This window comes from Lathyrus oleraceus, chromosome 3 (genome assembly GCF_024323335.1).
Source record: "Lathyrus oleraceus cultivar Zhongwan6 chromosome 3, CAAS_Psat_ZW6_1.0, whole genome shotgun sequence".
Lineage (NCBI taxonomy): Eukaryota > Viridiplantae > Streptophyta > Magnoliopsida > Fabales > Fabaceae > Lathyrus > Lathyrus oleraceus.
Genome location: NC_066581.1, coordinates 92,884,589 through 92,898,998, shown reverse-complemented (window position 1 = coordinate 92,898,998; position 14,410 = coordinate 92,884,589).

Genomic DNA, 14,410 nt, shown 5'->3' with positions numbered 1-14,410 from the left:
CTTGATACTGCTTTCCAAGCCTGCTCCTATTTTGACTTCTCTCTTGTCCACCTCGGTACCCAGATTTACAGTCTCAACTGACTCCTCATGCGGCTGTATAGTCCTTTCTTCTTGTAGTAACAGTCTGGCAAGTTCTTCAGGTACTTCACAATCTTCCTCACTTCCATCTTCGGCTCGGTAGATCGGATTTTCAAAGTCATAATGAACAGTAGTAGAACTATTATCAACAGGATCCAGAGTGGATAGGGATCTGCAATTCGTTACGTGCGTGTGTGTAAGAAAACATAGCTCGTTTGAAAGATAATAGGAAAGACAAAGAGCGCAATATTTGAATGCAAAACGTCCATTGATTTATTGAATATAAATATGCTTATGAAGATGACAAAACCCTTAACAAATTAGCTATTGTGCCTCGGGCATAGACACAATGCTTTAAGAAGTTTGATTGTAAAAGAAAATTAAAATTTGCAATTCTAGAATAAACAATAACAATTACTCCTGACTAAAGGAAATCGGGATAATGTCTTCAGTCTTCCAATTGTTGAGTCCGTCACCAATTGTTGGGAAAATCCATCTATCCAAGTCGCAATCACTATCAGCATCTTCCATAGCATTAATCTGATTTTTTACTATCTTTCCAGAGTTAAACCCCAGGCCAGCTTTATCAGACTTGTACGGTACATTGATCAGTTGACCCCAACCAACACGATCACCATTTTCAATCGCGGCTTGAGCATCTTTCAGAGAGATCATGACAGGGGGAGCACGAACAACCTTGGGCACAAGGGGAGTTGGCTTAAGGACAGGACTAGGTGGAGGAACCACTTCAAATGACTGAGAAGGAGTCTCAAAGAATTCACCATCCATCTCGACGTATTTGAAGGCTTGCACACTACTGACAATATACTCTTCTTCTCCACATACAGTGACAACCATGCCTGCTATTGGATACTTCAGCTTTTGATGAAGCGACGAAGCTACCGCACCTGCCCCATGGATCCAAGGGCGCCCCAACAAGCAGGAGTAGGCGGGACGAATGTCCATCACGTGAAAGGTAGTGTTGAAGACTTGAGGTCCTATCTTGATAGGGAGAACCACTTCACCATAGACAACACTCTTCGCACCATCGTAAGCACGCACCACAACATCACTAGGTTTCAGTTCAATGCCTTTGTAGTCAAATTTATCGAGTACAGCTTTCGGGAGCACATTTAAGGAAGAGCCGTTGTCGATCAACACGTGAGCCAGGGTGGTCCCCTCACACTCGATGGAGATATGCAGAGCTTTATTGTGATTCTTTCCTGCTGGCGTCAGGTCAGCATCGGAAAAGCCTAGGCCATTGTCAACAGTCAAATTAGCAACATAATGTTCGAATTGATCGACGGATGTTTCTTGAGGCACATGAGCGGTCTTCAAGAATTTCATCAATGCATTGGCATGGGATTCAGAGGATAATAACAAGGACAACATTGAGATTTTAGACGGAGTATGCCCCAATTGTTCCACTACATCAAAATCGCTCTTACGGATGATTTTCAGCATCTCTTCCATTTCCTGTTTGGCAACATCTTCAGGAGTAACTTCGACCGATGTCTCTGACTGAGGAGGATTGACTGGTCTTTTTCCTCGAATTTCGGGAGCGGGAGGTGAGATTTCTGGGGAGTAGATCCTTCCACTTCGAGTAACTTTACTAGTCCCCACAATATCATTAGGATTAGCAGAACTATCAACTTGCTTTATGCCATGGATGTAAACGTCGCCTCCATAGTTCCATGGAATAGCTTTGCTGGAGGAATATGGCACGGGGCCAGGTGCGGTAATAATCAGGGGAGCCACTTTGGGCTCAGCGGTAATCTTCACAGGCACTCTAGTAGCGGTAATCTTCACTGGAGCTTTGGACCTAGCAATCACAGATACCTCTTCAACAATGTTTTCCACTTTAGGAACCCTTTCGAATAGAATTGTACGATCATCCATCAGCCGTTGAATGCCGTTCTTCAACTTCAAACAATCATTGGGTCGGAGTACACAGAAATCGCAATCTTCAGCACAACCTGTCTGTGCTGGAAGTTTTGAGCTGGCGGTGCTGCAATCGTAACTGCTCCAACGGCATGGTCACGATTTTTCTTGTTATGCTTCCTTTGACCGTACACAGCATTTGATTCATTCTTTCCCTGATAGGACTTTTTGGTGCTTGCAGAGGTAGCCGCATGTATCTTTCCACTTCGAATACCGCTTTCAACCCGTTCACCCGTCAATATAAGGTCAGTGAAACCCGACGAAGAACTTCCCAGTAGATGGTTGTAGAATGGGCCAGTCAGTGTACCCATGAACATGTCCACTAATTCTCGATCAGTCATAGGGGGTTTGACTCGGCCAGCCAAATCTCTCCATTTTTGAGCATATTCTTTGAAGCTTTCTTTAGATCCCATAGTCATATTCTGCAACTGTAGCCGAGTAGGCGCCAATTCAGAATTATACTGGTAGTGCTTGTAGAAAGTTGTCGCTAAATCAGTCCAGGTGCGGATGTTAGAGCTCTCGAGCTGGTAGTACCACTCCAACTGTGTGCCAGACAGGCTCTCCTGGAAGAAATGGATCCATAGCTTCCTATCAGTGGTATACGGCTGAATCTTTCTCACGTAAGCTCTCAGATGCATCTGAGGACAAGATGCCCCATCATACTTAGTGAAAGCGGGGACCTTGAATTTGCGGGGAATGACCACATCAGAGACCAGTCCCAAGCTTTCGAAATTCAGACCGGGCGCCTTCTGCCCCTCCATAGCTAGCATGCGTTCTTCCAACAACTTGTACTTATCATCCTTCGGAGAGTACTGTTCATCTTCATAATCTTCATCGTCGTCCTCAGAATTGACGAGATTAGGATTCTCATCTTCCGAATCATTCTCGGTCTCTTCTTCTGAATCCTTCGGAATTCTAATCTTGACTCCTGTAACCTGTCCCTTAAGCCTTCTCCCCGGGTTGATGTAACCCACAGGTTTCTGGTCCTTCTTCTTCTCCATCAAAAGAGCTTTCAGTTCTTCCTGCCCCTTAGATAAGCTCAGCATCATTTCCTGGAATTGAGCATTCTGGGCCTGGAGATCTTTGACAGTTTGTCCGAGAGCCATTGTTCAATCTGTTTGAATCTGCTGGAATCTGTTTGATAGGAAAATCGTGAGAACACTGATCCTTTAGAATACCTGTTATGCGATGCAATGCAATGTATGAAATGTTTTCAAGGACTTTCGGGATTTAACTTTGCATAAACTAACAAAAAGAGCTTTTTTTTTCTTTTCTCTTTTGTTTTTGCTTTTGTTTTGTTTTTTTTTTTTTAGCAGAGTTAAATCCCTAAATCCTTGAAATGGTTAGTACAATGCCATGATGTTATGATGTTATGTTGTTATGATGTCATGTTGTTAGATAAATAACAAGCACAAGCAAGTCACACAACAATCATTCCTAGGTTTTAAGGCTTGCGTGAGTTCCATAGGTAAATACCCTCCCCACTGAAGTTTGGTTGGTTCAACCTGTCTTAGAATAGTAACCGGGTTCTAGAAGGATCTCAAATCATTGACCTTTCCTTAAGTCCACTTCAGTGCAACACCAAGTGGTTGACCGAAGCTTCCCTAAAGTCCAATCTCAAAGAGTGTAGTATCGAGTCTCAACCAACTCCAGTCGGAACCGAAGCCAGTTATCTCACTACTTTCTAATGGCCAGGATGAGTCAATTAGGGTTCTAAAGGTCTGGTTAATGCTTTTATGACACCACGCGAATGCCAAATATTTCCTCAACTAACATGAGGAACATCAGGACATCCAAAGTGCCACATTAACCGTAGCCATCATTTTGACCATTCCAGTATACGCCGGACAGTCGCGATGATCTCTTGCTACTTACCTAAGGTACACTAGATCCGGGTGTAGGATCTTTCACTCAAGCATAACATACCCAAGCATTCCCTTAAAAATAAATCAGACAAATTGAATAAGTGATCTTGTTTTTAAGGTAACCTCTCTTTTTAAATATTTAGGGTCCCCAGCAGAGTCGCCAGTTCTGTCATACGGTGAACTGGACTTTTTGTGTTTTTTATCGCAATGTCGCGGTTAGCAAGAGTCGCCACCGACTTTTCTTTTATCCAATAAGGAAAGGTGGAAAAGAACAGGAAAGACCTTAATTTAGATTTTGGGTTCGGGAGGTACATTATACAAAGGGAAGGTGTTAGCACCCTTTGTATCCATGGTTATCCATGGGCTCTTAATTGCTCGATCACTTATATTATTTTTGTCTAAAAAAGTGTTTGTGAATTGTTTGGAAAATTGTTTTGAAAAGAGAATTTAACTTTGTAATGATTCTTGTATGAATGTATACAAAGTGGTTATCCCGTTTTAGTTTTGAAAATTGTTTAGAAAAATATAACTCGGTAATGATTCTAGTATGAATGTATACCAAGTGGTGATTTTCTAAAGGCATTTTGAAAGGTGTGAGGTGCAAAAAAAATGTTTTAAGTTGTGAGCCAGCAATTAAGAGTTATACCGACCCAAGGTCTTTACGGGCATTTCCTATCCTTATGAGGGTAAAGCTGTCCTTATTATTGAGAAATAAGTAGTTTTATCCTTTGGATGTAAAAGGGTCATCGTAGGGTCATCGATTGGTCATTGAAGGCAACAGTTATGAGGATACCTTAGCATTCGAAGGGACTATCATCATTTAACCGTAGGCAACATCGGAGGGTCATCGAGGGACAAAGTTGTATATTCGAAGGCAACATCCGAGGGACTATAATTTATTTTATGATGATTTAACCGAAGGGTCTTTGCTAAGGGTATCCCCACGTTCGCGGGACATGACCGTAATATCGTAATCGTAAGGCAACAAAGAGAGGTCCAAGATCACTTATTCAAAGGCAAAGTTTTACAATTAATTATATAATTAGGATGAAACTCCACATTAAAATTATTAAAAATAATATATTAAAAAATTAATACATTAGAAATTAATACATTAAAAAATTAATTTAGGGTGAAACTCCACAAGGGTATCCCACAAATAAAGTGGAATACCTAGCCAATAACCTTTTCCTGGGATATGTGAACCTTTACGAAACTCAAAAAAAGAAACATGTCAGAACACCAAATCAGGGTGCAATCGAAGATTACACCGGAGAAATATCACAACAATAAATAGGATAGGATAAATAATGCATGGCTATGATAAAAACATAAAAAAACAGACTAGAAGAATCAGGTACTGTCTCGTTCGCCTCTGCCTCGCCTAGCGAAGGCCACGAATTTTGAATTTGAAAACAGCCCCATGTTAGGAACTTTGAATTTTATGGCATTTTATCACAGGAATAACATGGTCAAACATTCAGGGTATTCAGGCATATTTAAATTCCCATACGAAAGCAAATTATATATCAACATTTAATCATGATGCATTATATATGTAGATATGGCCAATTGAAAGTATAAACAATAGAGATACGCAAACCTGTTTGCCAATTCAAGGTTGAAGGGATTGACCACTTGTAGTATCGGAATAAGTTAGGCAGCGGGAATTGGACGGCGATGGCTTCGGTGCAGATGGGCTGCCTTCAGGGTTTCTTTACTCTGAATTCTCCGGGTAGGCAGGGTTCCTATGCCAAAGTTTCTATCCGTCCTTCTCTGTTCTCTCTCTTTCTTTTTCCTCAAGGTTTTGTTCCAAGGAAACCTCAGAGTGTTTTGCTTCTCTTCCTTCTTTCTCCAGTAAATCTCCCAGTGTAAACTCCCAGTCTAACTCCCCCTACTGAAACTTCAGTATTTATAGACTAATTTCGTGGGTAATGGGCTTGGAATGAGGGAGACCCAAGTCCAAAATAATTTGTTATATTTTATTTATTTATTTATTTTAATTATTTAATTAATTAATTAATTAATTAATTAATTAATTAATTAATTAAAAAAAATTCTCTTTTTTTTTCTTTTCTTTTTTTTTTTTTTTTTTTTTTTTTTTTTTTTTTTTTTTTTTTTTTTTTTTTTTTTTTTTTTTTTTTTTTTTTTTTTTTTTTTTCCTTTTTTTTAGGAAAAATGATGGGTAATTTTTGGGGTATGACAGAAGGGTCATCGAGGGACAAAATCATATATTCGCAGGCAACATCCGAGGGACTATGATTTATTTTATAGGGACATGATGATTTAACCGAAGGGTCTTTGCTAAGTGTATCCCCACATTCGCGGGACATGACCATAATACCGTAATATCGTAAGGCAACAAAGAGAGGTCCGAGATCACATATTCAAATGCAATATTTTACAATCAATTAGGTAGTTGTAATCAATTAGGTAATTAGGTCCATATTACAATCAATTAAGTAATTAGGATGAATCTCCACATTAAAATCATTTAAGTAATTAGGATGAATCTCCACAAGGGTATCCCACAAATAAAGTGGAATACCTAACAAGCTACCTTCTCCGGGAGTATGTGAACCCTTACAAAATTCAGCAAACAGGTCAGAATACCAAATCAGGGTGCAATCGAGAATTACACCATAGAAGAAATCACAACAGTAATAGGGTCAGGTAAACAATGCATGGCTATGATAAAACATGTCAGATGAGCAAAAATCAGAACAGAAAAGTCAGCGACTGTCACGTTCGCTTCTGCCTCGCCTAGCGACGGCTTAGCGAATGCTCGCTACATGCTCGCTTAGTGATGTGCTAGCGAGCGGCTGCGGGTTCTGGTTTTAGAAGAGTACGATTCCAGCAAGCTTCACGCCCTATGGCATCCATTACAGAGATTACATGATTAAATATTCAAGATATTCATAGTACTTAAATTCACATGCAAAACTTAAGATATTTTTATAAATTCAATCATAATGCCACATGCATATTAAGAACATAAAGAGGTAATAGTGATGCAAACCTGTTTGCAATTGAATTGCCACCTTGAATTGGCAAGTCGGATTGAGTTGGGCGGAGGTAACCTTGGTGCAGATGGGTTTCCTTTAGGGTTTCCTTTAGGGTTGCTCTGAATTCTCTGGGTTAGCCTCTAGGGTTTGCTGTGCCTTCTCTCTATCTCCCGTTTTCGTTCCGTTTCCGTTCCCTTTTCCTGACTGAAGTTGTGGTATTTATAATGCTCTTTTTATGACCTAATGGGCTCAGAATGAAGCCCAGAATTTTCTGGTATTCGCAAGCTTCGCTAGGCGAAGGAATTGCTCGCCTAGCGAGCAAACCAGTTTAGGCCATTTTCTGGATTTTGTCATCCGTGTGCTGGGTCCTTGTTCTTTTAAGATCAATGCTTTGAAAAATAAGTTGGAGTGCCTTAGAAATGCCTTGTAATATTAACGGGCAAATTTTGGGGTATGACAATTACCTCTAACTAATATTTTTTGACTTTTTGGTGTAGATGGTTGTTAGATACCCAAAAGTGCTTATTTGAGTTATCAATTAAGGGTATTTTTCACTCTATTTCCTTGCTCTTTTGTCAAAACCACCTTTGTTCTAACATGAAATGCAATACATTGATAAACGATCTTGGTACCTTTGATTTGTGTGTTATTGTGCAGGTAGAAGGCATGAAACAATAGAAAATGAAAGACACAAGAAGTTGGCAAAGGAACCAAAAGAGAATTTGCATTCATCAGCTTGCTCGCTAGGCGAGAGCTGAAGCGAAGGCCTCGCTAGGCGAGTTTCCAGCGAAAAGCTCCAGTAAAATGCCAATAAATTCGCCAGGCGAGATCCTTGCGAAGGTGGTAGCGAGTTCGTTCAGTTTTGGTGAAAAGCGCAGCCAGCACTCACTCGCTAGGCGAGGCTCTAGCGAGTCCCCAGCGAGCATTCCAGTAGCAAAACCTCTCAACCTCGCTGGGGCGAAGGTTGGAGCGTGTCCTTCGCTAGGCGAAGGTTTGTTCGCTAGGCGAACATGACAGTTCAACAGACCCTGTTTCTCTGGGCACAGGTGCTTTGGTGCCACAATTTGACCCTCGCTAGGCGAGCCATTCTGCTCGCCTAGCGAGCATGATAGCCCAGTACTACTCTATAAGTAGCAGGTGCCACTTTTGAGTGCCATAGCTAGTTTTTACCTCATTTTTCCACTTTTGTACTTTTGTTAGATATTTTTACAGCATTGTTCTTGGGAGCTTTTATGCCCTAGTTTTCATTTCTCTTCATCTTGTAACCATCTTCCACAAAAAGAAGGTGGATTCCTTTCCAATATCGATTATCCGACTTGGATGTTGATCAACCTTCTTCCGAAACTTGCCGACCAAGCTACCATGAAAATGAGTAGCTAAGTCCTCCATTTGTCAAGGTTAGATGTAGGTGATTACTAGCTTTGTGTGTAAATGTAAGGATCTTCATGTGTAAACTCTTTAATGGTGAATATATGATGAAAACTTTGTTTCTATTTAAAACTCTTTGTGTTGGTTTATGATCGAGAGATATTTACCAACTCTTGACCTAGGTTTTCATCCAATCTTGTTTGTTAGCTAGAGATAGTAATGAATGATTTTGTTCACCATAAGGTTGAACCAAAAAGTTGTCATTTTGATAGATTGTGTTCGAGAGAAACAATGGATCAAAATGGGAAAACTCACAATGTGTGTTCGAGAGAAACATATTGGGAGGACTTTGTGAAATGATTTATCATCTAAAGGAGTTTATAAGATTGTTGACCGAACAAATACATGCAAAGTGATCATCGAACCCTAACTTTGGCAATATTTCTCATTTATTCAAACCATAACTTTTACCGCAATTTATTACCTTTTTATGCAAGATAACGTGACAACCAACCAAAACCTTATTGTTACATTGAGTTAGAATTAATACAACCATCGAACGGCGGTGATATCTTACAATCCCTGTGGATACGATAACAAAAACCCGACACGTAAATTTACAACTAACAATGGTCTGCACGTGGTATGAGTTACAACAGATGTCCAAGACATTGTATTACTCAGTATCGCAACCTTTTGGATCACCTTCGACCGACAGACGTAAGGAAAATAACTTAATTATTTCTTTATATTTTGTTAACTTCTTCTACCTTGACTATAATCCAATCTTCTTTCATATTTCAGTTCATTTGGCGTCCGTACCTTAATTTGCATCATGACCATGAGTTCAACGCTGAAGACGCGGTCGTATGGACTGCATGCACACCGATAATACGGTTCACAACTGTGGAGATGCACAATAGTGATCGTGTGAAGCTTGTTGAAAAGTATATCTTCGGCAAATATTTTTATATCGTATCCACAGAGATTGGTTGTTATTACCGCCGTTCTATAATCCAAATTGTTATAAGTTTAAAAAGTAACAAAGTTGTTTTGTTTGGAAATTTATCTTGTGAGTAAATGTCACTAAAAATAGTAAAATGGTTTTAATCAAATGTAAAAGCTTGGCAAGATTGGAGTTCACTATTCTAAATGCTTATGATTCCTTATGACAACTATATAGATTTAAGATTATTGATGATGTTCAAGTATCCTCTCAAAGTCATTTATGTCTAAATGATATTGTGATAATCACTATATTGATCCTTAGACGATCTCTCCACCTAACTATCAATATAGCAATCTTTAATGTTTGATACCAAAGAAGAGTAATGAATAAATCTATCTCTACAACTTATTCACTACTTGAAAATCTGTTTTATGTCAAGACTCAAATAATCTCTTTCAACAACTACTCAAATCTGGTTTTCAACTTAGGGCAAAAACAGTATTCAATACATCAACAATCTTTATCATATATATAAATCAAATGGAATACAAAAACAAGTGAGAATAGCTACTACCTCCAATCTTGATAAAATAGGGTTTAGCTCCTCATCATCATTTTACAAAGCAAAATGCAATGGAATAAAAACTCTGTTTTTCTCTCTTACAAAATATATCTCAATGTGTGAATAATAATGAATGTCTTAGAATAATGTATTCTCCTCTCCTAAAAGGGTTGACATTTCCTTAATTGATCATTTTCATCCAAAACAGAAAAGTTATCCCAAGGCAGACACCAAAATGGCAAAACCAACTGGCATTGGAAACAGCACACTTGGCCAAAACAGCTTGCTGGATTCGCAGGGTTCGCTGGGCGAACTTTGTTTGCGGCGCGAACTGACTCTTTTCATTCAGTTCGTTGGGCGAAAGATGTTCGCTGGGCGAACTGAAGCTACCTCAGCTTCCTTGCTTTGCAAGTTTCATGTAATTGTTCTTCCAAGTGTAAATCTTCAAGAATAGGCCTCCAAAATGCATTCAACACTTCTTCCAAATTATGATTATGCATTCCAAAAGCTCTCTTATCCAAAAATTCTACAAAACTAACAAATATGTGAAATAACTATTCAAAACAAAATAAATTAAACCTAATTGCATTTATAAAAACTAGTGAGAATAAAAGTGTGTAATTACATCAAAAATTGGTAAAAGGGACCAATAAAATGATATAAAAAGTAGTACTAATTGGTCCCTAACAACTCTCCCCAACTTAGCATTTTGTTTGTCCCTAAACAAAAGTTTCCACCCTTACAACCAAAGCAATGACACAAAAGATTGAAACAAGGATTTACCAAGGACATTCAAATGGTTCAAAAGTGTTTGGCAATTTTCTCAATCCACCTATCTCAATTCTAGACAAAACATGAATAAGAGAAATGGTTGAGTGCAAAAATCATTCCAAGGAATTCAAAGCCATATATGTCAAAATTGAATCAAACTTACACACACATCATAATAATGATGAATAACATGAAGGGTTACTTTCACTCATCCAAGCAATTAAATCAACAACAACTCAAATCATGCGGTTATCACAACAAATACCAAATCATGTAAAAATTAAGAATCAAGAGGTCTTTCAAAGGTTGTAATGTGGCTTAGGTTACAAGAAAGGATATGATTAAGAGAATTCAACAAAGTTGCATATCCTAAGGGAGCATTTCCAAACATTCAACTCTACACAATTTCCCTTTCTTTGATCCCTATCTTTTTTCTTTTTCTTTTTACATCCACACAACCATGAGCATTTTCTTTGATTTTTTTCTTTCTTTACTTTTTTCTTTGCTCTATGGTTTCAAGGGTGATTTCTTTTTCTTGTTTCTTTTCATATTTTCACCCTTTCATAAAAACTCACTTTTCCAAGTTTCTAATCAACTCTTTTTTCTTTACTCTCCCCAACTTTAGATTCCAAAACCAAATTTATTCAATAATGCTCCCTACTTAGACATAAGCAAAAAGCAAAATTTTGCAATAACTCGGTTTGAGGTTTCAATTGATACGAAAGAAATTAGGATTCATTTACTACAAAATTTTCAATTGATTTTACAATGATCAATCAAATGAATCCTAAATTAAGCTCAAAGGGGTTTAACTAGGGATTACTCCTCACAAGGTTAGTTGATTCAAACTTTTTGGTCAAGTGGTTTTCCTCACAAACAATGCCTCTATCATTTTCAAAATTTTCACACAAAAATAGATTGATGCATGATTTAGCATGATAAGAATGAGTTGAAATAATGCTCGGTTTCCCGCTTTTTAGTGTACAATGGAAAGCTTCCTCACAAATGCTTAAGTCCTATTTTGATTCAAAAATGACATATACTTCAATGAATTTATGATATGGAATTTGCACATACCATCAAACTACTCATGTTAAGTCTAGAAAGCGATAAAGTGTACCTTGAAATGCCGACACTAATTCTTATCATCACCACTCGAAGTGTCTTATGCTTCTTTCTTTGCGAACATTTCTTGGTTGCTTTAAGCTTGACTTAAGAGTAAGAACAATTAAACAAAAAATGTTGGTAAACCAATTTGATTGTAACACACTTAAATCTCAGAGAATATTCATGCAATTAACAAGATAAACTCTAAAATTCAACAAACTCCTCAATCTTCCTCCTCTTGGCCACCACCAACAGATCCAAGGACGTCCTCCATCTCATTGTTATGAGTTGCACCACCTCCTGCACCCCCCATAAAAGCTGGCCTGCCCTCAGGCCAATTAGCATAAACAACATATTCCGCTGGGAAGGAAATGTGCGGGCTTCAGGTGCAAGAAAAGTGTTTTGAAATTGTTGGGATTTGGGAGATGGAGAGGAAAATTTTTTGAGTTTTGGAAGTAGGGCAGTGGGGGTTGTTGAAGAAAAGTTGCTGTTTGTGAAAAATAAGAGCAAACAGAAAATAACCTAAACAAAATTTAAGTGGTTCTGCCACACACCGTTCGCGGGGCGAACCTTGTTCGCGGCGCGAACTGAAGCTTTGCATTCAGTTCGCTGGGCGAACGATGGTCGCGGGGCGAACGGCAGAAAACAGAACCTAAATTTTTCAAAATTTAACACAGCAGAAAATCAATAAAACAGAATTGAGAAAATGTAAAATACAGACTTACAACGTTGGGTTGCCTCCCAACAAGCGCTTTGTTTAACGTCGTTTGAGCTCGACGGTTCAACGGTCTTCACGATCCGGCTTTGTTGAGCAACTTCCTCAAGGGCTTTATTGTCTTCAAGAGGTTCTTGATGAACCTTCGATAAAATCTGATACCACCCATTTTCGGAACTACTTGCACAACACTCACCCATTCACCATCGGAGATGGGACAAATCATCCCGGCCTCTACTAGTTTGACAACTTCCTTCTTTTTCAGCACTTGCATCAATTTATTCTCCTCTTTTGTGGACAATGTATTGCTAATGACCACCGGTTTAGTACAGTCATCACCAAGGAACACATACTTCAAATGTGGCTCTAGTTTTGGCTCTTCCACTTTCTTTGTCATATCCAAGCCTTCGTTTGTCTCTTCATGATAAACAAGTTCTCCACAAGACTCTAATTCATGCAACATTGCTTCCATCTCTTTTCCTTCATCTTTGGTCGAAACTTTGTAGACTCCGATAAGAGATTTCTCTGATGGATTAGAAACATGAACCTGGTTTACGATCTCAACTAGTCCCTCCTTGGTGGCATCAATTCGGAAAGAGTCATGCTTAACATTAGAATGCTTTTTGGCTTCAAAAAGATTGAAGGCTACCTCTTCATCTTGCACCCTCACTTTCATTAGTCCATCATCAATATCAATCATCATTCGGGCCGTTTTCATGAATGGTCTTCCAAGAATTATAGGAACGTCACGATCCTCATCCATGTCTACTATCACAAAATCTACCGGAAACAAGAATTTGTCCACCTTCACTAACATGTCTTGAGCAACTCCATATGGTGAAGTAGTAGACTTATCAGCTAGTTGTAAAGTCATCCTTGTAGATTTGATCTCAACATTTCCAAATATTTTGACAATGGATAGGGGAATTAAATTGATGCTAGATCCAAAGTCAATCAAGCCATTACCAATATAGGTGTCTCCAATGGTTACCGGTAAAACGACTCGGCCCGGATCGGATTCCTTCCTTGGGAGAGTCTTTTGAATGATGGCACTACATCGTGCATCAAGCAAGATTGTCTCGTCTTCCACATGTCTTCTTTTCTTTGTGAGAATATCCTTCATGAATTTTGCATACCGTGGCATTTGCTCTAATGCATCGGCAAATGGAATATTGATTTGAAGTTGTTTGAATATGTCCATAAACCGTGCATACTGTTTAGCATTATCCTTCTTTGATGGTGCGTGCGGATATGGTAGATGTTGAACTGGAATGACATTCACTCCTTTGTCTCCTTTTTTCTTCTTTCTTGGTTCGATTTTCTTATTCATTTCCGCTTCACACTTTTATTCCTCCACCAATTGCTGGTTCTGCTGTTTTCGCGGCGCGAACTGAGCAATTTCTGCCAGTTTCTCCTTTCCACAAGCCACTTCCTCATTTTCCAGTACAACATCCATATCATTCTCTACTGTAATTTCCTCACTTTTTCCACTTGTCAACTCTCTACCGCTTCTAGTAAAAATTGCTTTACAATGCTCCCTTGGATTGGTTTGAGTGTTAGCGAAAAAGGAAGATCTTGCATTTTGTTTTGACAGTTGCTTCGCAAGTTGGCCTACTTGGTTTTCCAAATTCTTGATTGCTGCCTCGTTGCTCTTCTGATTTGCCATGGAGGCTTGCATGAATTGTTGGAGAGTGTCTTCTAGCTTTGAATTTCCTCCTTGCGATTGTTGTCCTTGAGAATTTGGATATTGATAAGGACTTTGCTGCTGAAAATTTTGGTTGTTGAACCTTGATGGTTGATAACCTTGATTGTTCCTTTGATAGCCTTGATTTTGATTGTTCACATAACTCACTTCTTCTAGTGGAGGACAAAAACCAGTAGGATGATCTCCTTGACATAATTCGCAACATGCTACTTGATGTCGAACTTGAGACCCTTGAATTTCCTTCATTTGCTGTGGAAGCTTGGCCATTTGTTGAGTAAGCAACTCCACTTGTTGAGAAAGTAGCTTGTTTTGAGCAAGAATGGCATCATTGGTATTTAACTCAA